Consider the following 24,620-nt stretch of genomic DNA (forward strand, 5'->3'; position numbering starts at 1 on the left):
ATGGTTGAAATTTTTCGGTCAACGGGACACGAACCGGCTATCCTCGGTGTCAGACCGTTTAGACTTCAACGCCATAACGATCATGGCCTCCAGGCTGGCATGGGCAGGAAATAGTCTCTTAAGTAAAATGCTGAATTTTTACACTTAATGTGAACTGCACATTTGAGTATAATTCATCATGTTAACAAAATTATCAGCAATATTCTGTGAAGGTGTGGTACTTCCGGAGGTATTTGTTTGGGTGCAATCTTGGGTCTCACAACAAAGTGATGCCTAATTTCTGCATCCTTTCACTTTTCTGTCCTTAGTTATTTTGGCCTCACAAGCTTCTATGGTATGTGGCTCCTCCGTCGACCGCATTTTGTTTCGTAACTCCCCAAGGTCCGCCTCTGTGGTGTAGTGGTTAGCGTGATTAGCTGCCACCCCCGGAGGCCCGGGTTCGATTCCCGGCTCTGCCACGAAATTTGAAAAGTGGTACGAGGGCTGGAACGGGGTCCACTCAGCCTCGGGAGGTCAACTGAGTAGAGGTGGGTTCGATTCCCACCTCAGCCATCCTGGAAGTGGTTTTCCGTGGTTTCCCACTTCTCCTCCAGGTGAATGCCGGGATGGTACCTAACTTCAGGCCACGGCCGCTTCCTTCCCTCTTCCTTGCCTATCCCTTCCAATCTTCCCATTCCTCCACAAGGCCCCCGTTCAGCATAGCAGGTGAGGCCGCCGGGGCGAGGTACTGGTCATACTCCCCAGTTGTATCCCTCAACCAAGAGTCTGAAGCCCCAGGACACTGCCCTAGAGGCGGTAGAGGTGGGATCCCTCGCTAAGTCCGAGGGAGAAACCGAACCTGGAGGGTAAAAAGATGATGATGATGATGATTATGATGATGATGATGATGATGAACTCCCCCAGGAGACCCATAATAATTTGATCCCTGAAAGGCTTGTGGCTTACTTCACGGTTATTCTCTGCCTTTCGCTGTATATTATATAGTTGAAAACTGTTCACTAAAGCTACTGGCTTCTTTTCTGTAATTGGAAGAATCTATTCCAAAACATTGTTGGGGGTATACCTTGAAAAATCACATCATTTTCTTACTCCTCATTCGAAGAATTCTTCTCAGATTCGGCAATACTAATTTCTCTTTCAGAATGGCTCAACTCAAAGTCAATATCGCCGAAGTCAAACAAATGTATATAAATATCATCGTGTCCCTGCCAAGACTGGTGGGTGCCATCTTGACAACAAATATAAGCATAACAACAATGAACTATCTGCACAGAATAAGTAACTGTGATAAAACAAAATAATAGCAGATGACAGCACGCAGCAGATAAATGTCCAGGCTAAATACTGCGTAAATCTCGGCGCCATTTTCGCTCCAACATACGAAATATATAACCTTAAAGAGATAGGAAAGGGACGGAAAAGTCGGACTGAGTATGACACTGGACCCCAAAAGGTTAATAAATTAATTATTGTCTACTACACTGGACTTTAATGAGTTAAATAAGAGTGGCTCCACCAGTAGTTCGCAGTTGAAAGTTTCAAACCTAGTTCAGTCCAGTTGTATCTGATCAGCCAGTGCTGTTAGGCTCAGTGTTACATGAAAGAACTCTTGTAGAACAAATTTTAGACACCTAGACGTCTTCGAGGACCGTAAATGCAATTAGCCTACTCTGACGTAAAACATAACATTATTTTCAAAATACAAAAGCTTGAAAACCATCTTCAGGGCAGCTGGGAGTGAGGCTGAAACCTTCCAGCAGGGTTACAGCCATGCGAAATATCCTGCAAAGTCAAATCCTTCCCATACTATCTTGTCTCTTGTAGCAAATTGAAAATATAGCTCGTAAAATACTACTCTTGTAGTATTTTATACTAAATACAGATTTCCTTTCGAGACTGCACTTTTAATAATAATCACACCATCACTGTTCCTTTGTTCTTGTATTAACTTTAAGTGATGGTTCTTATATTCCTAGTTTCATTGAGATTACTTTCCTTCAAGTTCTTTCTTGTATTAATGCTTCCCACTGCGAGTCATATTGCGTCTCACAGCGAGAAGTCACCAGTATCATTATATTTTGTCTTTCAGAAATTAAGATAGGCCTAAGTCAGATCCAACACGAGCTCCCTGAGTGAAAGTATTCCTTAATACTAGATTAATAATAATAATAATAATAATAATAATAATAATAATAATAATAATAATAATAATAATAATAATAAATCGATAATTTGTAAATTACAAAAAGCCTATATAATCACAGGGAACACGTACAACAATAAATCACTATCTCGGAACTCTAAATGAAAACACTATGACACTGTCATTAAGCCTGAAGCATTATACGCACCAGAAACCTTGATCATTGGAGGCAGAACACTACCTAAACCACCGAGTTCGATGACTGCAGTCCCTGAAGTGCGGCCAGTACCCAGTGGGTTAGAACCCCACTGTCCACAGGCCTGAAGGTGGTTTTCAATGGTTTCCCATTTTCATACCAGGTCGGGCTGTATCTTAACCAAGGCCACGGATGGTTCCTCCCCACTTCTGGCCCTTTAATCGCCCATCGTCGCCATAAGACCTAACTGTGGCGGTAAAGCAGCTTATAAAATAAAACGCTCACTAAACCTTTAATAAAATAAGGAATTAAAATTCTTAGGAAAATATCTGGCCCCTAATGCATAGGAGTGTGGATAAAAGGAGGTCTTCTGAATTATTCCAGCGTTCTGAGAAAATATCAGACACTCTTAGAAAATGACGACTGAAATTTTATGGCCATATTCAAAGAATGGGTAATGAAAGACTTAGTAAAAATGATGTTTAATTATGCCTCTTCTTCTTTCATGCGAACTGGCCAAACTTAGGACCACGCCAATACCACTTCACTTCCTTCTTATCATCCCTTCTTCCTTCCTCTTTCTCCACAGTGCCTTCAATCTTTCAGAGTGTTGCGCTCTTCTCTCTTCAGTCCATCTTCCCCCTCTGCGCTCTTTCTTTTCTTCCACAAGAACTTTTATGCTGGAAAGTCTTTTCCTGAATTGGTCTCTATCACGACATTTTTCATCTTCAATTTACCCCCTCCCTGCCTCTTCACGTAGTATATTTTATTAAAAAATTGTGTATTTAACGTTGCTGGATCCATTCTGACCATGTGCTCATATAATCGCAGCTGTCTTTTCCTTAATTTGTTTCCAGGTCTTCTGTTCTTTTGTATATCTCCTTATTTGATCGTAATCTGTAGTTCCCCTTTACCACCCTTGGGCCGTAAATCCCCCTAAATATTCTCCTTTCAATCTTTAGTAGTTTTTCCAGGTTCGCTAGTGTTGCTGTTTCGACCAAGTAAAGAATCACTGATTTTACCACAGCACCATAATGTCTTGTTTGGCATTAATGGAAAGATTTTTTGTTGTTGTAAATGGCTTTGGTGGCAGTGTTTAGCCTTTCCATCTTAAGTCCCCATTTTCCATGGCCTGTTTATCCATCCCGTTGTTGCTGATAATCTCTCTGGTTTGTGACCTTCACTTCGCCATATTTCGTCTTCATTGTTCTCTTCACATCATTCCTGCCCGTGCTCATCATCTCTGTTTTTCTAAAGGAGATTTTTAAACCTGTTTTCTCGGCTATCTCTTGTAGTTCATTTATCTGTTTGATTGCTTCCTATTCTGTCTCAGCGAAAAGTGCAAAATCATCAGCAGATGCCAAACACTTGTGTTTGCATTGTCTATTTTACTACCTATTATAGCACCTGAGTCATTATGTTTCCACAGTATTTTCATGACCTTATCTAGAACCACGTTGAACAGTGCTGCTGATAAGCTGTCACCCTGTCTCAGACTTGTTTTTATCTGGAAGGGTTCGCTGATCTCTCCTCAAAATTTCACTTTGGATATGGTGAAAATCGGATAATCGAAACTGAAAAAGACCTTCAAGAAATCAGCATTACAGGTCAAATTATACAGAACAGGCCTATCTTTAGAATGTTGGTGAACAAACATCATTTTAATGAAAAACCCAAGATGAAAACCACCACTGCAGGGACGAAAGAAAAAACACAGGGAGAGGGGGAAGAGATTCTGGAAAGAAAAGAAAGCAAATCCATCTGCTAAATAAATGCAGTCGCGCTCCTTAGATGGGCACAACGTTGTAAATAATAATATGGTAGGGGGTCCAATACCCGGACAGCTCCTATTTCCGGACACTCGTAACATCTATGTGGTTTACATCTGAAGTACGCGCCAGATGTGTTTTCGAAACAGTTAACTCGATGGCACCCCTCCTGCATAGAGTGAAACAGTAATGAATGGCAGGATGCGCGAGGTTCTTGCTCCAGACAAAATCAAAAGAAACACAATAAGATGCGCCTTCTATACTTTTCCTTGACTGTATATTTATTCTGATCTTGGCGCGAAATTTGCATGATGTACAGACTTGTTCTCATTTACGGACGCTCGACTGTTCCCATTTCCAGAAACTAATACATAACACCGATATGGTCAAAGCTAATTGCACAGGTCAAACAGACCACCAACATATATAAAGACATCATTATTAAAAAATTACGCTCTTACGTTTGATGACTTCGGTCTCAAACTATCAATTCAACTTGGAGGGTTTCCCAAGAGAAAGAGGTCTGACTTTTCCTTCACATATCTGTACAGTAGTGCTGCAGATACATTCTGAAATGAGAAAATTACACAGTAAACACAAGATACTATTTGCGTCTGACGGGATGTCGCAGCAGCTTGTAGATACGGCAGGGGTAACAGATACTGTACTCATTACAAACATTGGTCGTAACAGAAAAATCAGATCCATGTTCACTATTAAGCTGCTCATTATTCAGTTCTTATAATTACAGTAAATGTGTAACTATGGCACAACTGTACCACCACTTTGAAATTTTACAACATCTCAATTCGCGAGAGGCACCACGGGCGGAACAGGTGTTTAATGTCAAGCCCTGAGACTTGCGACAGGCACATGCGTGGCAGCAATGCTTACCCCTTGCACCCCTCACCTAGCAATCACACGGCTTCTTCCACTGGCTTATTATTCGAATGCCAGGTGGAATGAGGAAGCTACAGTTACAGGGAAAATGCACCTTCTCAAGCTATTTCTCTAAGTGTATTGCGTTCATGACGACTGAACCCTTATTAGGTACCCTTTTCAGGCAATTCAGCACTTTTAACAGGACAGACTTGATACTAGTGATGGGAGATTCGATTCATTTTACTGAATCGATTCATTTGATTCCGTTCACGTTACTGAATCGATACAGTGATCGGATTCACGGCTCATTGGTCACCGCTCCTACTGCATCTGTGTAGTATGTGCTGGTAAGACAGCAGCAACAGCATTCAGTGCTCGCAGCTGCCATCTGGTCTTCATACTATGAACTCCTTTCTTAGAAAAAATGCTAGTTACTCTAATACATCGAATGTTTCCGGCGACGCAGGGTGGGAAAGGTTAGGATTAGGAAAGTAGCAGCCATGGCCTGAATTAAGGTACAGTCCCAGCATTTCCTGGTGTGAAAATGGGGAAACTACGGAAAACCATCTTTACGGCTGCCGACGGTGGGATTCGAACCCACCATCCCCCGAATGCAAGCGCATAGCCACGCGATATTAACCGCACGACAACTCGCTCAGTCATTTTTGAAAATATGTATTTTTCCATCAGCTGAGGATTTTTTTAAATCGTCATATTTTGTATAGGCTACCTGAGATGTACAGTAGCCCGCTGGTTTTCTGATTCAACATGCTGTTATTGCGTCTGTCCACATAATATGATTGAAGTCTTGTGCAACGATGTGACATATGAACTGAGAAAATACTGAGCCGTTCTTCCCAATATAAAACAGGTACTTTTGAGTGGTCATGAGCATGACTCATAGTCATAGGGCAGGCTAGAGTCGAGTTTAATTGTCAAATGTCAACTAAGTTATAATACTAAGATTCATTAAACTAATAAATAGTATAACCTAATAGCCTACCTACTTACTAGCTACTTCCGAATTATGTTGTGACTACCTTTTTAACACTGCAAATAAATCCATCTATTATTTAAACCTCCCTGTAAGAAGAGGACAGTGAATGCAAATGGGTATTATTTTCAAATGAGCTGAGCTCGAGAGTCCATTATAGCATACGATTCTTTCAGTGTAGCATGGCTCACTGTATGTCTCGCTGCACTGAGCCTATAAGGAGCCGTGCGTATCTTGTGTTTCACTGAGCCGGCTCGTTCACGATTCTTTCCGTGTGCCATGATTCACTGTCTCGCTGTAGCGGAAGCTCGGCTCTCCGCGTGTCCAGTGAGCCGATAAGGAGCCGTGTGTATCATGTGTCTCACTGAGCCGCGCTCGTTCACGCTTCTTTCGATGTGCCATGATTCACTGTCTCGCTGCAGCGGAAGCTCGGCTCCCCGTCAACGTCCAGTGAGTGCGCCACTCAGCACTGTCCGCTGGGAGTAAGCTGAATCGTGTGCCGTGAGCTCGCCGTTCCTGTGAATCGATTCACTCGGACACTTGAATGAATCGATACACTGCTTCGAATCATGCATTCAGTAGCCAACACTACTTGATACGATTCTCAGGGCTGACCAGCCTCGGTTATAGAAGGGTGTCCAAGATAGAGGGGAAATGAGGCTCCTCCTCAACTCCATCCTGCAAAATTGAAACATTTAAAGGACCATACATGTTTGTGTGGCTCTTGTGGTATTGACTATTTCAGTGAATTTCCTGCACGAATGGGATCATGGATTCAGTGCGGCTTGTGCCAAATATGGTTTCACGAAGGACGTGCGGAAACAGCAGGATTTTGTGTTGACAAATGTGTTGTAAAACAATATGAAATATCATACAGTGGAACCTCGATATGCGGAATGACATTCCATTTCGAGTTATCGAAAGTTTGAGATATACAGAATAGCGTTTTGGGAATGTATAGCACATAATTGAATCATATGTATCTACGGGATTATATTGAATACAGTATTTTTACATACATACATATATTATCATTATCATTATAGACTGTTATGCCTTTCAGCGTTCAGTCTGCAAGCCTCAGAGAATTTACTAAACGTCGCCACAATCCTCGATTTGCAACTAGTGTTGTGGCCTCATTTAGTTCTATACTTCTTATTCTTAAATCGTTAGAAACCGAGTCTAACCACCGTCGTCTTGGTCACCCTCTACTTCTCTTATCTTCCATAGCAGAGTCCATTATTCTCCTAGGTAACCTATCCTACTCCATTCGCCTCACATGACCCCACCACCGAAGCCGGTTTATGCGTACAGCTTCATCCATCGAGTTCATTCCTAAATTAGCCTTTATCTCCTAATTCCGAGTACCCTCCTGCCATTGTTTCCACCTGTTTGTACCAGCAATCATTCTTGCTACTTTCATGTCTGTTACTTCTAACTTATGAATAAGATATCCTGAGTCCACCTAGCTTTCGCTCCCGTAAAGCAAAGTTGGTCTGAAAACAGACCGATGTAAAGATAGTTTAGTCTGGGAGCTGACTTCCTTCTTATAGAATACTACTGATCGCAACTGCGAGCTCGCTGAATTATCTTTACTACACCTTGATTCAAATGGTTCATGTTTGTGGGTTACTGTAGTCACATCCTAGTTCGTGAACCATGGGCAACGGCTGAGTGGCCTAGTAAGTGGTCCTGAGAGTCGGGATACCAGGTGCTATGGAATGGGAGTGGGCATCTCGGACATATTCTGAGTCGTGGCCCTCCTTGTGCTCAGGCGGCTAGGACTATACAATTCACCGGTGGTCCATAACCCGTTAGAGGAGAGATCCTCACTTGGACTATGTGCAAGTAGGGTAGCATCCTGCTTCATGAATTTACCGAGTTTAGAACATTTTAAGCAAGCCTCGGAGCTATGGGAGTAATGGAGTCCCACTCCCATTTGACAGTATTTTAAGAGTATTTAAACATATACAAACAATCTCGTATTTTACAACATCACTTTAATTATAACCCTTATTATAGTAACTCTTTAGGAGATAGAATACAGTACATACAGCTATAAAACAAGAAACACACCTCCGTTAACACCTTTGGAAAAATTCCATCAGTCTCTTCTGTTTTTTACTATTAACTTTGTTTCCTTCGACATATTTTTCAACAAAATTTATTGCTGTGAAATACAATGTCACTTACATTCGAGTAACGCTGTATCTAGGATCGAAAAATACTCACTGCACTTAACGCCTGGTATGCTGATGGCACAGTGGAAGGCAGCTCCAACTCTTCTTCTTGGGAATCTTCTTCTTCTTGCTCAGCAACAGCGTTGAAGATATCAGTAGAAAGCTCGGCCACTATAATGTCAGAGTCCAAATTTATATAAGCCTCAAAATCAATTTCGTACTTATCAAGCTGCTGACACTCCGCCCATTCTTCAAGAACAGGAGAGACTTCCACCTCTTCGTATTCTGAAGCTCCTGAGTCGCCTTTCAGAAATCCTTCTTAGCGGAAGCTGTTTAATTGTTTTCTGCTTCATCTCAGCCCACGATTTACTCAGCATTGTTGTCGGCTGTAGCAGATTAGCGTCCGTTAATGATTGCTTGGATTAAATTTCGCTTAGAATTCTCTGTTAATAACTCTTCCTCATAAACCACATATAATGACGTATTGCACAATTAATGTTGTACAAAATTCGAGTTACAGAGTGTTTTTTGATTCAAGGGAGGAAGCGGTTGCTTCGAGAAATCGAGAAATTCGTATAACCGAATTTCAAGTAACAGAGAAATAAGTACAGGCGAAGAATAGGATGAACGGCCGGGAAATTGAAGTTACTTCGAGATACTGAAAATTCGAAAATGGAGGTTCCACCTCACTGTATTAATGTACCGTGCACCCGTTAAGTTGAATAGTGGGAAACGAAATCGTCTTAACTGGCCAAAATATGGCACACTATGTTTCAATGATGTCCGGATTTAAGAGCATCTGTTCTAATTATCCGAAGTTTACAGTTAACTTTTAAAATATTGTTTTTATGTAAGTATGTAATATTATCTAAATGTTGTTAATCCTACTAGTAACATTAAAGCCTATAATAGGATACTGTATATTTAAATAAAACATTTATTGCAGCAAAATTCCCTGCTGAGCTTCCCAATTTACCGCACGACCGGTTACGGCAACTCATTCATACCTGCAACCATACGCTCTTGGAATTCCCTCCCTGCTGTAATTAGAGACATACATAGTAGAAATAAAAAAATATGTTATAAATGGTACATAGACTTAAGAAATTAGTATTTAATGGTTTTTTAAATAGTGACTCTAAGAAATTTACCTTTTGTTTATAACTATTATTTAAATTTAATTTTATAATTAATTATATGTAATTAGAATTCTTAATACTCTGTAGTTTGTACAATGTAGCACATATGAGATGGTTTGGCATAACAGCAGGCTTCATAGCCTGAGCCACGCCATGTAAAACAAGTCAATAATAAATAAAATAAATAAAATACATTGGTCACATAGTCTCTCATTGATCTAGTCCTCTTGTTGCAGAGTTCTAAGTGATATCGTTCACATAACTGTCCACATAATGTACACTTGCATGAGTTTGACGGTTCGTGGTATGTTGTGTTTTCGCAGATGACATGGTGGAATCCATGTACTGCAAGTCTAGTAAACACGTGCCTCGTCTCAAAATTTGCTGCTGTCCATGTACGATCGATCATGGTCCCAGTTCCATAGAATTCCGTGGGTACTTCTTCTCTTTCCCTTATTAGTGTTCTTAGTAGGTTCTCCGATGCCGTTGAGTTAGGTAGGGGGTACATTGCCCTTAAATCCTCTATGAGGAAAGATTCCCGCTCGAGAAGGTAGACTATTCTGGATCTTGTTGTTTTTGCCACTCCGATTGCTCTTTTGATGTATGTTGCTATAACTCTTTCCAGTGTTGCTAAGTTCTTTTCATTCAGATGTGTCCATATAACTTCAATCCCATATGTAAGTATTGGAACGATTTTCGATTTGAAGAGCGCCATTGCTGTGTCAAGATTTAGAGTTCTGATGAAGCTCATTTCGTTTATCGCTCTAATTGCTTGTGTCGCTTTCTCTATTGTGTGCTTAGTGAAGCATTTTGCAGACGGCTGGAGTGTTATCCCTAGATATTTGTATTCTTTGGTGATAGATATTATTTTCCCTTCTAAGGTGATTCTTGTCGATTTTGGTATTTGCACTCCTGTTCTTAACACCATCATTTTCGTCCTGATACTTTATATTTTGATGGTAGAAATATTTACTGCTAAGTGTTATATCCAAAAAAATCTGAATCGTCCTGATATAGGACACCCTGCCCTATATATTCGTTTCGGGCAATTTTGGGTTGCGATTACAAAACTCCCTTGACTTAGTCATGTTACTTCCTCATTCGTTAGTGTTCCTTCATTATCTGGCTCGCTCTTACTTGCTCTTCATCGGAGAATACTCTAGTTGTTTCTCCATGGCTTCTCTTCGGACAGATTCATTATCGCCTCAGTTTTCCTTCTGGACACTTCTCTGTCTGCTATGTCTTCTGATTTCAGTATTTTCTAGATATAGATTGAATTCCTTCACCCCTAGAACTCGTGCAATTCTGTTCTTCTGGGAGACCAAGATCTTACTTGTAGTTCTTTCCGGCTGCATTGGTCCTTTTCCTCTCTGAGGTTCAGATCTTATAAATCTTTTCATATAGCTTTTGGTTTGTTCTCAGTGGAGTGTTAATTCGTTACCTGTAACATTTCTGGGTCCCAGGAACTTCCTAAAATACTTCCCTTCTTTCTATTCTATTTCTGATAATATATCATCTACTGCGTATAAGCATTCCCGTATGACTACTGTACTGTTATATCAATATTGTACCATCTTTCTTGCCCTTTATTATTGTAATCTCAGAAAGTAGTCTCCAGAGCAAAGAATGGGAAGGAATGACAGAAGGATCAGTAACCTTGGTTAAGATAGGGATGTCACTAGAACAGAAAGGTATCAAGTACGGATGTATTATATAGTAAGTAATTCAAGTAGGAGAATATTAGTGATCGAACTTTTACCGGGACAATAGCCCTCTCACACTTACACGGGTTCAATTTGGTACCTCTCCGTTCAGGGACTGAAACCCATAACAAATTACAAGGATTATAGAGTATAAAATAAATTAATAATAGTGTCAACCCCAAAGCGAATATTAATTCCAACCTATATTTTCGAAGCGGACGCTTCATCATCATCATCATCATCATCATCATCATCATCATCATCATCATCATCATCATCATCATCATCATCACTGGTGGTCTGCCTATCGGCAGGTCTTTGTAAGAATTCTCCACGCTGTTGTCTCTTCAGCCATTCTCTCTGTCTTCCAATAGCTTCTATTCGCCTTTACACTGTCCACTAACTGATACCTCTTCCTTCCTCCCTTCAGTTTCCTTTGTATCTTCCCTTCCAATTTCGTCGCAAGCAGTGTCCTAACCAATTTTTCTTCCGTCTTAGAATGCATTCCACTACCGAACCTTCACCCACTCTTTTCAATACCTCCTCATTCCTTACTTTTCCTGCCAGCTTATTTTCTCCATCTTCCGCCAGACCCACATTTCAAATGCTTCTAGCCTTCTTTCTTCCTCTTATCTCAACGTCCAAATCTCAGCCCCATAAAGCGCCACACTCCACACAAAGCACTTCACTAATCTTTAAGGTCCTTATTTAGATGCCAACTCAACAGTGTCCTTTGTTTCATAAATGCTTCCTTTGTCATTGCAATTCTAGTCTTCACTTCGTCCAAGCAATAAAGATCACTTCTGATTACGCTTCCCAAATATATGAATTTAGACACTTAACAACCTACAAAAGAAATGGATAAACAATATAACATATGCGAAGATCATCAAATCACCCATCATAAAAGGGCTAAGCCCAAACTGCATCTTCAGAATAAGTTCCAAACTTGCCAGAAAATAATATACCAACATTGTTACACATTCTAGGACAGTTAAGTAAATACGCTCGTAGTCTGATATGTAGCATTAAACGACTGCCATGAAGTCCAGGTTTCCTTATGGTCAGTGAGTACTTGTTCATCGAGCGTTCTGGGTGGTAGCGCAATTCACGGCTCAATTATTCATTCCTATTTTTCTCTGAATTAGTTAAGCAATGAATCCACAGAAGTAATTAAGAAGGAATTGATTTCACGCACATAATCCTCACAACATTCGTTCTCAGGTCAAATTTCCTACTTAGGAATGTATGATTCATGAATTCTGCTATTTTGTGCATGCAATAGAGATAACAAATATGAATGTAATTGTAGTGATTTACATAGTAGAGGTGATAATCCAGTGGACTAATTGGCTAAGTTAGAAATTATTATTTGTGAAATGAATCTGTGGGTATTAATTGCCATTGGTGGAGTAATGGAGGTTTAAAATTACCTAGGAGAGTAATTGAGGCGACTGTTGAAGTAGTAGAACTATGAGGAGACCTGAGAGGTACGAATATGTCCTAAGGTCGAATCATGGCACGGTGACCATCCAAATAACTGCGTTCAGGTATTTACAAGAAGAGAATGAGCATTAGACCATCAGCGTCAACTGAGTTTAAACCTTTTGGTTAAAACAATCCAGTCTATTCGACATATATCGTCATCTTAATTTGAAAGTAGGAAGGGTAGAGGGGCTCGAGAAGCAATCCTTTAAGAATGATTATAGAGAAACGACTACGAAAAGATCTTGATACATTCATTGCTTCCGTAGGCCTAGGGAAGGTATCTGATAAGGCTGGAATGGATAAACTATTCACGATGTTGAAAGAACTGAGTATCAAGTACAGGGACTGGAAGACAATTTGGAAATTGTATGATGACGAGATAGCTGTTATACGATGTGTAGATTCCACAACAGAGGCCAACATTAAGCAACGCGTTCGGCAAGGTTGTTCGATCTCACCTATTCTTTTTAATGCATACATTCAAAAAGTAACAGATGAAGTAAACGATAATTTGCCAATGACTGGAGGTCTCAAGATTCAAGGAGAAAGAATAACCATGCTTCGCTTTGTGGATGATATCGCAGTCCTGGCAGGTAACGAACATGTATACATTAGCAGAAATGGTATCCACCTTCAACAAATGTAACATGAAAATCAACAAAATGAAAACCAAAGTCCTCTGTAGCCGGCAGTATGAAACCCCTCGTTGTTCTTTAAATGGAGAACAGTTGACAAATGTACAGGAGTTTACTTACCTTGGTATCAAAATAACAGCAGATGGAAGAAGTAGAAGAGAAATAGTCAGCCACAATAACCAAGCCAAAATAGCGTTCAACGAAAAAGGTAAGCTCTTTACATGCAAAAACATTAGCATGAGCCTCAGGAAACGTCTTGCGATGATGTGTGTGGAGCGTACTATTTTATGGTAGTGAAACCTGGACTCTTAGCTTGGCTGATAAGAAACGTATAGGGGCCTTTGAAATATGGTGCTAAAGAAAAATACTGAAAATTCCATGCGTAAACAAAATCACTATGAAGGAACGCTGACAAGAATTGGAGAGAAGCCATGTTTATGGAATATGCTTACTCACTGAAGGGACAATTGGATTGGATATATCTTGAGGCATGAAAGTCTTCTCCACACAATCCTGGAGGGCAGTGTGGAAGGAAAGAACTGTAGAGGTAGACCACGGCTAGTATATATGAAACAAATCATTCACGGCAAGAGTTGTGTTATTTACTTGGACTTGGAGAGACCAGCCACAGACCGGAGTTCATGGAACGCCGCTACAAACCAATCTTCGGATTGAACACCGCAGAAGAATCTGAAAGCCAAGTGGTTTGTCACTAGTGCGGCCGTGATTCGAATGATTATCAGTGCATGTGGGATTTTTGAAAAAAAATCACATCCTGTTTTTAAGATTCCAAGTGAAACCTAAAGTCTTATGTGTGCGACACATTATCAATAGTCACGTAAAATTACAAAATTTCTTATTCAGTTTGTTGTAGGATTTAGAAATGTTGACAGCTGAAATTCGCTCAGTTTGTTCACCTCTTTGTCCACTGTATTTGGTGAGGGTTTGAAATTCTTGTACACCCTGCCTCCCCCTCACAAATGTCCAACAACAGTGCGACGACCATGCTATGAATCTCACCATAAACTCCCGGAGTCGGATTATGTTTGATTGACGGTGAACTACTTAGCCCCCCCCCCCCTCGGCCATGGCACTACAACCCGTGAAGGGCCTTGGCCTACCAAGTGACCGCTGCTCAGCCCGAAGGCCTACAGATTACGAAGTGTCGTGTGGTCAGCACGACGAATCCTCTCGGCCGTTATTCTTGGCTTTCTAGACCGGGGCCGCTATCCCACCGTCAGTTAGTTCCTCAATTCTAATCACGTAGGTTGAGTGGACCTCGAACCAGCCGTCAGGTCCAGGTAAAAATCCCTGACTTGGCCGGGAATCGAACCCGGGACCTCGAACTATTTAGCACCAATCATATTATCTTCACAGCATTGTTTCACGCCATGCTCTAAAATTAATATATCTGCATGCTTTGCTGCTAGTCATTCTTCAGTGTTCTCCATAGGAAATTTTTAATGGTCGGACTTCCCTGTCATTTTTACAGACCACCTGGCTAACATAACATAGACTTATGCTAGTTACATAATATTAATACATATTTCAGTCATTGGGTGCTATAAATAAGAACATAAATATTGTAAAATGTTTGTCAACAAAATTGCAACAGTTACATCGGAGTTTAAATGTATAACTTGACTATCGAGCAGTGTCGTACGCGAGCGGTGTATGAATTAGCGTGCAAGTACTCGATTACGCATGAAGTTACAAACACATATGGCACAGCTACCGAGTGATGAACGAACGGTAGAAAACTAGTTAAAAATACGGTTATGTCCTTTTCGTGATAATAAAACTTAAAAAGTTCAATTTAACTGCAGAAGTATCGCAAAGAAAGGAATAGAATTTAGTAACTTAATAGATATGTACTTACGAGATATTGTAATAGGAGTTGAATCATGGCTGAGACATGATAAAATGGATTCCGATATTTTCTCTCGGAACTGGAGTGTGTATCGTAGAAAGGGTAGGAGGAGGAGTATTCATTCTGGTGAAAGAAGAATTTGAAAGCGACCAAAAAATTTAAAAATGAAAAACATGAAATTCTAGGTGTAAGGCTTAATTCTAAAGATAATAGGCAACTTGATGGCTTTGGAGTGTACAGACCGGGAAAGGGTAGCGCTGACGTAGATTCAGATTTACAATATGTGATAAGATAATCAGCTATGTGTGCCTATGCTGGCGGGACCTAGTGTTTACATTGCACTATGTCTTCTAGTATAGGCTAGAGCAATTTTGTTACTTTCATAGATCTGTCTCTGTCTTAACCTTGGCTTTGACAATAAGTTATGAAAGTGACTAAGGTATGAGCGATACTAGTAATACCATTCCTTACGCAGCCAGTCCCTGCTATAAATGGTGTAAAAATGTTGCTCATACGGTCGGTTGTTGCGTGCATTTCAGTGAGCTTGGCAGACTAATGTGTAACAGCAACTTCTGGCTCGGTGAGGAAAGCAACGGGAAACTACATCACTCCTCATTTCCCTAGTACGCCCCTTCAGTGATTCTTAGGCCATCTATGACTGCTGATGGCAGAGCTGTGGAGGATTCAACCAGCCTTCGGGCTGATGAGTAAACATACATACAATCAGCTATGTGGGAAACGATCTGGAAAGGAATGTGATTGTAGCGGCAGATTTCAATTTACGAAATGTCAGTTGCGAACGACAGGAAACATGACCAACAAGTGGCAAATAAGTTAAAATGGGAAGGACAGCTGATTCTGAAAGTGATGGAACCAACTAGAGGGAAGAATATTCTGGACATGCTGGTGGAAAAACCAGATGAACTCTGTAGAGAAACCGAAATTTGGCAGTTAATATTTACCTGCCTGGTGTTATTGTTAATGCCCTGAGGGAGATAAATTGAAATCTTATCATGTTCACTCCCCGCCCTGCTACTGATTCGTGCCACTCGGCTGATGAAAATTTCTTGGGAGTTCGCTGGTCTTTCACAGACAAAACTCAAGTAGAAGACTTATTGGAGTGCGAATAGTTAGACAATATTGACTTAATGAAATCATGCCACGAAACATGAGTCTGCGAACCAGCGACTTGTGCTGAAGGCGTTCCCTAGGTTCAGGAAACGAAAAGTGGTACGCTCTACCGATCTGAGGTGATTTCAATTCTCAAGAGTGAACGGCGGAGGCTTTTAGAGCTATACAGAGAATCTTGAGGTGAAATGCCTTTAACGGAAGAAGATTTAATATTAGATTCTCTGATAAAACTCACCGCCAAAGAAGAAACTTAACTCTCCTTAATTTCCATAAGAAGATTCTCCGTCGTGAAGTAAGATAAATTATTCCGCTGTAGTATCGTTGCTTATCTTTCCGCACCTCTGTTATTGTAGGAATTGCCAGCAGGACATTGCAATGATTTAAGATACATATTTCGCTAGCTTAAAACAGTACAATAAAAATTGTAAACCTCAGCTACCAGTAATGCAGAGTGAACACTATTTAGCACTATCAAGATACATATATCGAGCTGTCTCCGCGGCTCAGATGGCAGAGAATGAGCCTTTCACCGCTGGGTTCCGTGGTTCAAATCCCGATAACTCCATGTCAGATTTGTGTTGGACAAAGCAGAGGAGGGACAGGTTTCTTACGGGTAGTCCGGGTTTCTTCATATTTCATTCCAGTAACACTCCAATATCATTTCATTTCATCTGCCAGTCATTAATCATTGCCCTGGAGGAGTGCGACAGCTTTGGCCGCCGGCACAATTTCTATCCTCACCGCTAGGTGGGGGCTTCATTCATTCCATTTCTGACCCAACCGAAACTGGAAAAAAACTGTCGATTTTAATTTTCAACATGCATTTATTATCATTTAGGAAACAAAAACGAATGGTTAGATTTTGGAAAAGTATAGAAATTTTGTCAAAATTGCGTATTATTTTGAGGCAGAATACATCTCACCTGGACTGCCATTGTAGGAAATTGCCTTTCAAGATTTCATGGATTTCAAATGCTAATAATTTCAATTCTAGGCATTACATGCACACAGTGCGCGTACTAGAAATCACTCCCACTCCCCTGTGATGTCATCCGGCTTTGATAGCACGTGATTGATAAACATGTTAAAATGGTCACTCAACGCGCACAGTTGACACTGTCCTTGGTGTTAGGCAACTTGGCTTGATAAGCTGCGTCGATTAAAACTACACCGTCAAATACCTAATGCGCGAAATATTGCAACACCCAAATCAGAGCTTAAGAAAAATAAATAATTTAAAACTTTCAATATCACAAGAAAAATGGATAAAAAAAGTCCTTTTTGGAAACGACAGCGCTGAGCATCTAATCGTCGTTGATCATAGACAACCTCCTACGTGACGGTAAAATTCATTTTTGACATTTTAGTATAAATGGATTCGGAGTTCTCATTTCTACGAGTATCCAGTGGGGAATACCTCCTACGTAAGGAACAATTGGGTGAGAGATAATTCTATGAACATAAAAATATTGCTATGTCTCATTGCCTTTTCTTGATGACAGGATATCTTTCATGTGCCTGAGGTTACCAAACAGCGGATTATGTTGCTCTATTGAGAACAGCCATGCTACAAAATCCATACAAAGTCAAAGTTGTAGATTACTCATTCTCCTCGAATTTTGAAGAAGTTTCTTAGGTGTATCAGATATATTTAAAATCTTGAACATCTGTCACAACGTAATCTCCAGATTTGATTCCAGGTCTGAAAATATCTCTCGGATGGAACTATTATTTTTAAAACTGACTGTCCGGAACACTGTGCTATATTGCCACAGAGAAGGAGAAGACGGCAGAGTACGAGTGTTTCAGCCTTTCCTAAGAACTTGTGTGCATTTGAGAGATCAATTACAATAACGTAAATTTAAACACCTGCAAGAGATGAAATATAACAACTTCTATTTCACGTCCCTTCAATATCTTACAGATATATAACCCATTTAATTCTCATTAAATGGCCACATTGTTGACTGTGGAATCAGATTTAATTTGCCAACCAGTAGTTTTGAGTACCGGGTGAGTTGGCCGTGAGGTTAGGGGTGCGCGGCTGTGAGCTTGCATCCGGGAGATAGTGGGTTCGAATCCCACTGTCGGCATCCCTAAAGATGGTTTTCTGTTGTTTCCCATTTTCACTAATACTAATACTAATGCTGGAGCTATACCTTAATTAAGGCCACGGCTGCTTCCTTCCAACTCCTAGGCCTTTCCTATCTCATCGTCGGCAGTGCGACATAAAGCCATTAGCAAAACAAAAAAAAAGTACTTTGAGTGTACCTGTCGCACAAAAATAAGCATAAAATACTAACTAATGAAGATTATTTGCTCAAATTTCGCATTCACGCCATTGAAAGTTATTCATTCCATGGATGAGTGCATGCGCGTGGTGCAAGCACTGTGCACGGTGCAAAAGACGACTTGGCTTGGTTGACCAGAGTGCAGACCGCCCACTCCTCGATTTGGAGCAATAGTGCTTACTCCCTCTTTCCTCACACCTGTCTCGCTCACTCCGCCTGTCTCCCTCTGCCCCACTTGCGCCGTAGCGCTCCAAATCCGGGCTGACTTGAGCCGAGCAGAGGCGACTTGAGCCGAGTTTAGCCGAGTAGCCCAGAGACGAAGCGTTGATCCGAGCCATGCCGAGCGGCAGCGATGCAGAGTGCACGGAACTCTTGCGCCTCTATCTGCACGCGTGAGATTTTGGGCGTTTGAGAGGCCCTGTCGTAAAGAGTGGGTGCGTGTACTCAAAACACATCGCAATTTCTGACGGTAGACTCACAGTAAAATTTCTTAAGTAGTTCCAAAACACCGCAGTGTCCACGAAATGGATATATATCCGGACTGATGTCTTTGTACTACTATTTCCAATCACTACGGATCCTTTATGTCGACCACGCGAATTTGGAACGATCTTGCACAGCATTTACACTCTCACTTTCTTCAATACTCTGCGCACTAGAATAACCTTCACTGTTGCTATCGCTACCTTGATTTCCGATTCATTTTTCCAAAACGTAATTATTGCCATAATCACAATCTAAAACACTGTCGACAAGCGCTCTCAAACTCTCGTCATTACTACATTGCCAGTTCACTGCATAATGAATACTGAATACCAGTGGCGGTTCGTGACATTTTACTCTCCAATCGGTCCAGTTTACACTGCCCAGCACCACGATACTTTTAGATAAGGTAAGGTAAGGGTGTATTCTGCCCGAAGGCAGGTCCGAACCTCCGCAGAGGTGTTCCTGAGCCGGGGTTTACGTGCGGTAGGGTGGCCAGTTCCTTTCCGCTCCTCCATTCCCTTACCCCCACCAACAGCGCGTGGCAACCCATCCAACTCCTGACCAAGCCCATTGTTGCTTAACTTCGGAGATCTCACGGGATCCGGTGTTTCAACACGGCTACCGCCGTTGGCATACTTTTAGATGAATAATAAATATTATCACCATTATAATAAACATTTTAAGAAGAAGAAACTTTCCGGATATATCGTGGAACGCAGAGCTGTAAGAAGGTGCTGGGGTAAATGGTTGGGCAGTGAAAAGATAAGTTAAAGCACTAAATTTTAAAATTGTAATTCCTTTTTTATTTTCAAATTTGTTATTTAGAAAATCTGTATGAACAACAATAATATAAGATGAGCTCGTCAGCTTCCACAAAAACAATGGCTTAAAGGTACAAGAGAGGAAATTTACAAGGGATGTGCAAAATAGCTATGAAGGTACACTATTTTACAAGCCTACAGGTCAAAGGCGTCACTACATGCGAAATATTAAGTAGCAAGATAAAGTGAAGAATTTATAGGTTTAAAAATTTTTTAGTCACGCCCATATCAAAGTTGAGTGGGAATTAACAGAGGGGGTAACACTCTTTATTCCATAAATTACATGTTTCTCAGCAGGGATTTGAATAAAGTCCTCAGACATGCCAAATATTTACATTTAAACAGAGACTTTAGGATTTCACATTAATAAAAGAAGTCTGAAACCTTCCCGGCAAGGAATCTGCCCGGAGCTATCACATATTAAGAGATGCCTGCCATTAACTTGATTTGTTGGGCCTTCCGACGACGACAAGGCTGCCCCTGCCTCCTAAATACGTCATACATACACACTAGACCGGAGTGATAAAGATGACTTCAGATTTCCTAAGGATGATGCAGTGAAAGCTTCGTGGTTGAAATGTATCCCCAGAGACAACTAGAACCCTACTTCATCTAGTGTAGTCTGAGCGAAACACTTTGCTTATAAAGATGTGGAAATATTTGAGACTTGCATTGATCACAATGGTGAAAGAAAAACAAGGAAAAAAGATAGGGCTACTTTAAAGTCAGGTGCTCTCCGTAGGATTTTCCCAAAGCTTCCCTATTATTTAACCAAACCCAGTCCATCCACAAGAAAAACTCCAGATGACAGGCGTAAAGAAATTCAGAAGAGAGAGGAGGAGGAATTTCAAAAACTTGTTGAACAAGGCAAAATTGTAGATTTTGTAGCCTTAAAAGATTGTAAAACTCTCCTTTCTGACTGTTTAGGAAACAGATGGTTGACAGAAAGTAGTGAAAATGAATTTGTATTTTACACTCTGTCACTCAATGAGGTACCAACGTTGAGGTAGCAATAAAGGTGTCAGTGTTGTTGGAGCTATCAGTGTTTGTGAAAGGGAAAAATGTAGGTAAGGATGATCCCATATTAAAAAGAAAGTTACAGAAGTGGTCACAACTCAGTGACATTCTGAACAATTATTGTGTATGCTATGCAAATAATGAGTTGGAACCTCAGGTGCATTACAAGAAAATGGTTAACTATATCAAAGGCAAGCTGTCAGATCTTGAGACTTTCATTGAATGTCACTCAGATGAAGAAGTTCCAGACTCGAAACAAGCAGTGCTTTTAAGCCATCAGTTTCAACTCCTGTGTGTATCCAAGAAGTTATATTCCTGCCTTCTTTTTCAGTTTTAATTTCTAATTTACTACATGTCTTCTTCTTGTTATGCTGCTATTCACAGTCAGAACATTATGTTCCTTCCTCATTCTAGACATCTCAAACGCATAGCAAATGCATTACATGTGTCACCTGATCGAGATAATGACAGTTTTCTTAAGAGTATAGCACGTGGTCTTTCTGCAGACAGCGATATGTAAATCTCCTTTTGGATGAAATGTATGTGAATTCATATTGCCAGTATAAGGCAGGTGTAGTGCATGGCCATGCTCAGAATCAAACAGGAATGTTAGCAAGAACCATTCAGGCCTTCACGATACGTTCTGGTTTCGGGAGTGTTTCTCGTGTAGTTGCACTGGTGCCAGTAAAAATTTGACAGGTGATGACTTAGCTATCTTGACAAAAATCTATAAGTACTGTCCAAAATAGATGTTTTACTGTGCTTAGCATTATTTCCGATAATAATCGAATAAATCGCAACATGTTTCCTGTTCTAGGCGGAAGTTTAAATTATAAGATGCCCAACCCAAAGTGTGATTCTTTTATTTACTTTTTATTTGATACTGTTCATCTCCTTAAATCTGTCAGAAATAATTGGTTAAATATGTGTGATGAAGCTCAAACCTTTATTTATCCCAAATTTGATCCTGTCGTTGGTCATGGTTATTAAGTTTTCAAAGTCCAGTTTTCAGTGTTGAGAGAATTGTACAAGTTAGAGTCCAACAAGTTATTGATGTGTGACTCTAGACTTAATTAGAAGTCAGTGTTTCCATCAGTCATAGAGAAGCAGAACGTGGCTCTTGCTTGTAATATTTTTTGTAACGAGACAATTACAGCAGTGTCCACAAGGGGCTATTCTGAAGTAGAAAATGTTCTTAACTTGATTAATAGATGGTGGACAGTTATGAACATTAAGAGCAAATCAATTGGGAGAAGAAAGAGAGAAGTGGATGCTTCTCCATTCACATCAAGATATGATATCAGATTACAGTTTCTTGAAGAATTTGTGAATTGTTTGAGGACATGCTTTAATATGACCTTGCAATACGATCGCCTTTCAGTGGACACTTTCAGGGCGCTTGTACAAACAACGAGTACCATGACTGAGTTTTTGAAGCTGAGAAGAGGATAAGAGTACAGTGTTTGCTAGGATTAAGGTCTGTAAAATATAAAGAAATATATTTAATCAAGGACATGTTTGAATTAGATTCCGATTCATTGAACATAACTGACGAAACAGATATATGCAGTGAATTTTCCAGTGTGCTAGTTAAAGTAAATGAAATAGAAGTAGACTTTGATAACATGTTTCCTGTCATTTACATTTCAGGTTATGAAGCTTTTAAGCTAGCCAGTAAACTTAATTGCAGGTACTGTATCTCGAATATATCGAATGAAACAGTGGAAAATAGGTTTAATAGGTTGAACAGAGGTGAGTTATTGGTTCCATCAGAATTGCTCTTAAATGTGTGTACAAGTGTGTATAAGATCATGCAGATTTTAATCTCTGAGGAATATGAAGTAGCAATTCTTCAGATTAAGAATCAGAAATGTGCATTGATTCAGCTTGCTAGGCAAAATGTAAGTGATACAAGGGAGTGCTGCTCATATTGTGAAAAACATCTGTATGAACTTCTCTGCCTATCTTTACCCTATTTTGCAAATATTTTGATCAACAACTACACAAAACATGTTAATGATGCTGATGCCATGGTTATGAGTTCTGACAAGAAAAGAAAACTGATGACCCTGTAATGATAATGTTGTAAGTTGATTCCCAATGTTACAAATGTATTTTGATGTACATAGGATTGTACAATTTTTTCTAGTTGTAGCCATATGTTTGTTTATTCTCATATTTACATTGACGTATTTATTTCAATTTTCACCTTGTTTTATTTGCATCCAATGAAAACTGCTCTTCCAACAATGTTTTATTTGAGAAAACATCATTGAACGTTAAGTTCCTATATGTTACAAGTAAGACGCCAAGGAGTAGCAGAATAGTGTTGCCAAGTTTCAGTGTTACGGCCTTTAGTGTAGTCTGGCCATGACCGAACTCAATGTTCTTAAACACTACCACGGCTGACTTGATGCGTCGCTCTAGCTAGGAGCGCAGCGAGGGATCCAGTCGGCCATGACACTACTAAGCTGAGTTTCTCCGCTGCATATTATCGTGAAAAAGCTATCAAAATTACAATTAATCAATTCCGTTCGTTCAGTCTTCTGTGTATATAAAGTCCCTATTCTGTTCGTCATTCACAGTGACATTGAGAAAACGAGAAGGTTCCAACAGCTGAAATTAGTACCAGTTATAGATTGTTATGTCTTCCTTACAAGAAAAATACAACGAACCTCTCACATCCACGATTATTGTACTCCTTAAAGAAAAACACATTTCCTTCAGCTAAGTGTTCGCCTTATAATCACTATGACGACAGCCATATCTGTCGGGATTAGTTCAAACTACGTACACATCCTGACCACCGCCGTCTCGATCCTCCTATACTGCCTGCTCTACGTAATGTTTTTTGCGAAATGGCTGTCACAAAAATTATCCGCAAGATGGCAGGCATAGACGCACAAAGTTCTTAACGCGTTGTTATGACGACAGCCTTAAAACACAATGCAGTATAGGAATATGTTCAGTGAAGTTCGTAAATTACATCAGTAATATTAACCCTTGTCTAGTCGCGCGAAAAAAATATTACATCATTGGTCGCGCGCGGAGGTAACCTCCGGGGTTAAAAATGGGCGTCATTTTCGTCCTTTGTCATGTTGTTTTGGCATGTTCGTTCGCACTGTTCTTGGTATAATTAAAAGAAATCTTTTATGTACATGTAAGATATTTTTACACAGTTTGTTTGATCTAAAAGCAGAAAACTATGTCGAATGATCTTATGATATTAAATTCGTGAGACTCGCCATTACCTACGACGATCACATCCTATGAAATATGAAAAAAAACATTTTTCTAAAATACGTTTAGAAGAACAAAACAACAAAGTCATCGAACTCCAAAATAAAAATTGTGCACTAAAATGCAAGCTAATTTACTTAATCGCACATGGAGGAAACGTCCAGGTGATGTCACTCGTCACAATAAAGATCTCACACTCGCACACAGAATGCACGATCGCGCCGAAATGCAGACAGGACGAGTCCAAATGAACAAGGAGAAAGGTATAGGGGATGGGGAGACCCACAGTTCAACTGGGAAGTTCAATACCATACAAAATGTAATCGGTCCGGAGGAAATTAAAGGTTAAATGTGGTAATATTACCTGCAAGAAGTCGTAGTTGACCTCTTCATGTCACAATTTAAGATTTTCCTGGACGAAGGCTTGGAGTGATACACCGGGCGGCTAACATGTTGTGTTTTTGCCAATGCAATATCACTTGATTGAGCTCTTAAGAACTTGGTTAAAATAATATCAAACAGTTTCCTGATATTCTTTCACCTCACACTGTAACAGAACACATTCTGAGAGCGAAGAAGTAACAAGCTCTTTTATTAAGTAAAAGTCACTCCTTGGTTTTGTCCTGGTCTACCGG

Source organism: Anabrus simplex, chromosome 6 (genome assembly GCF_040414725.1).
Source record: "Anabrus simplex isolate iqAnaSimp1 chromosome 6, ASM4041472v1, whole genome shotgun sequence".
NCBI lineage: Eukaryota > Metazoa > Arthropoda > Insecta > Orthoptera > Tettigoniidae > Anabrus > Anabrus simplex.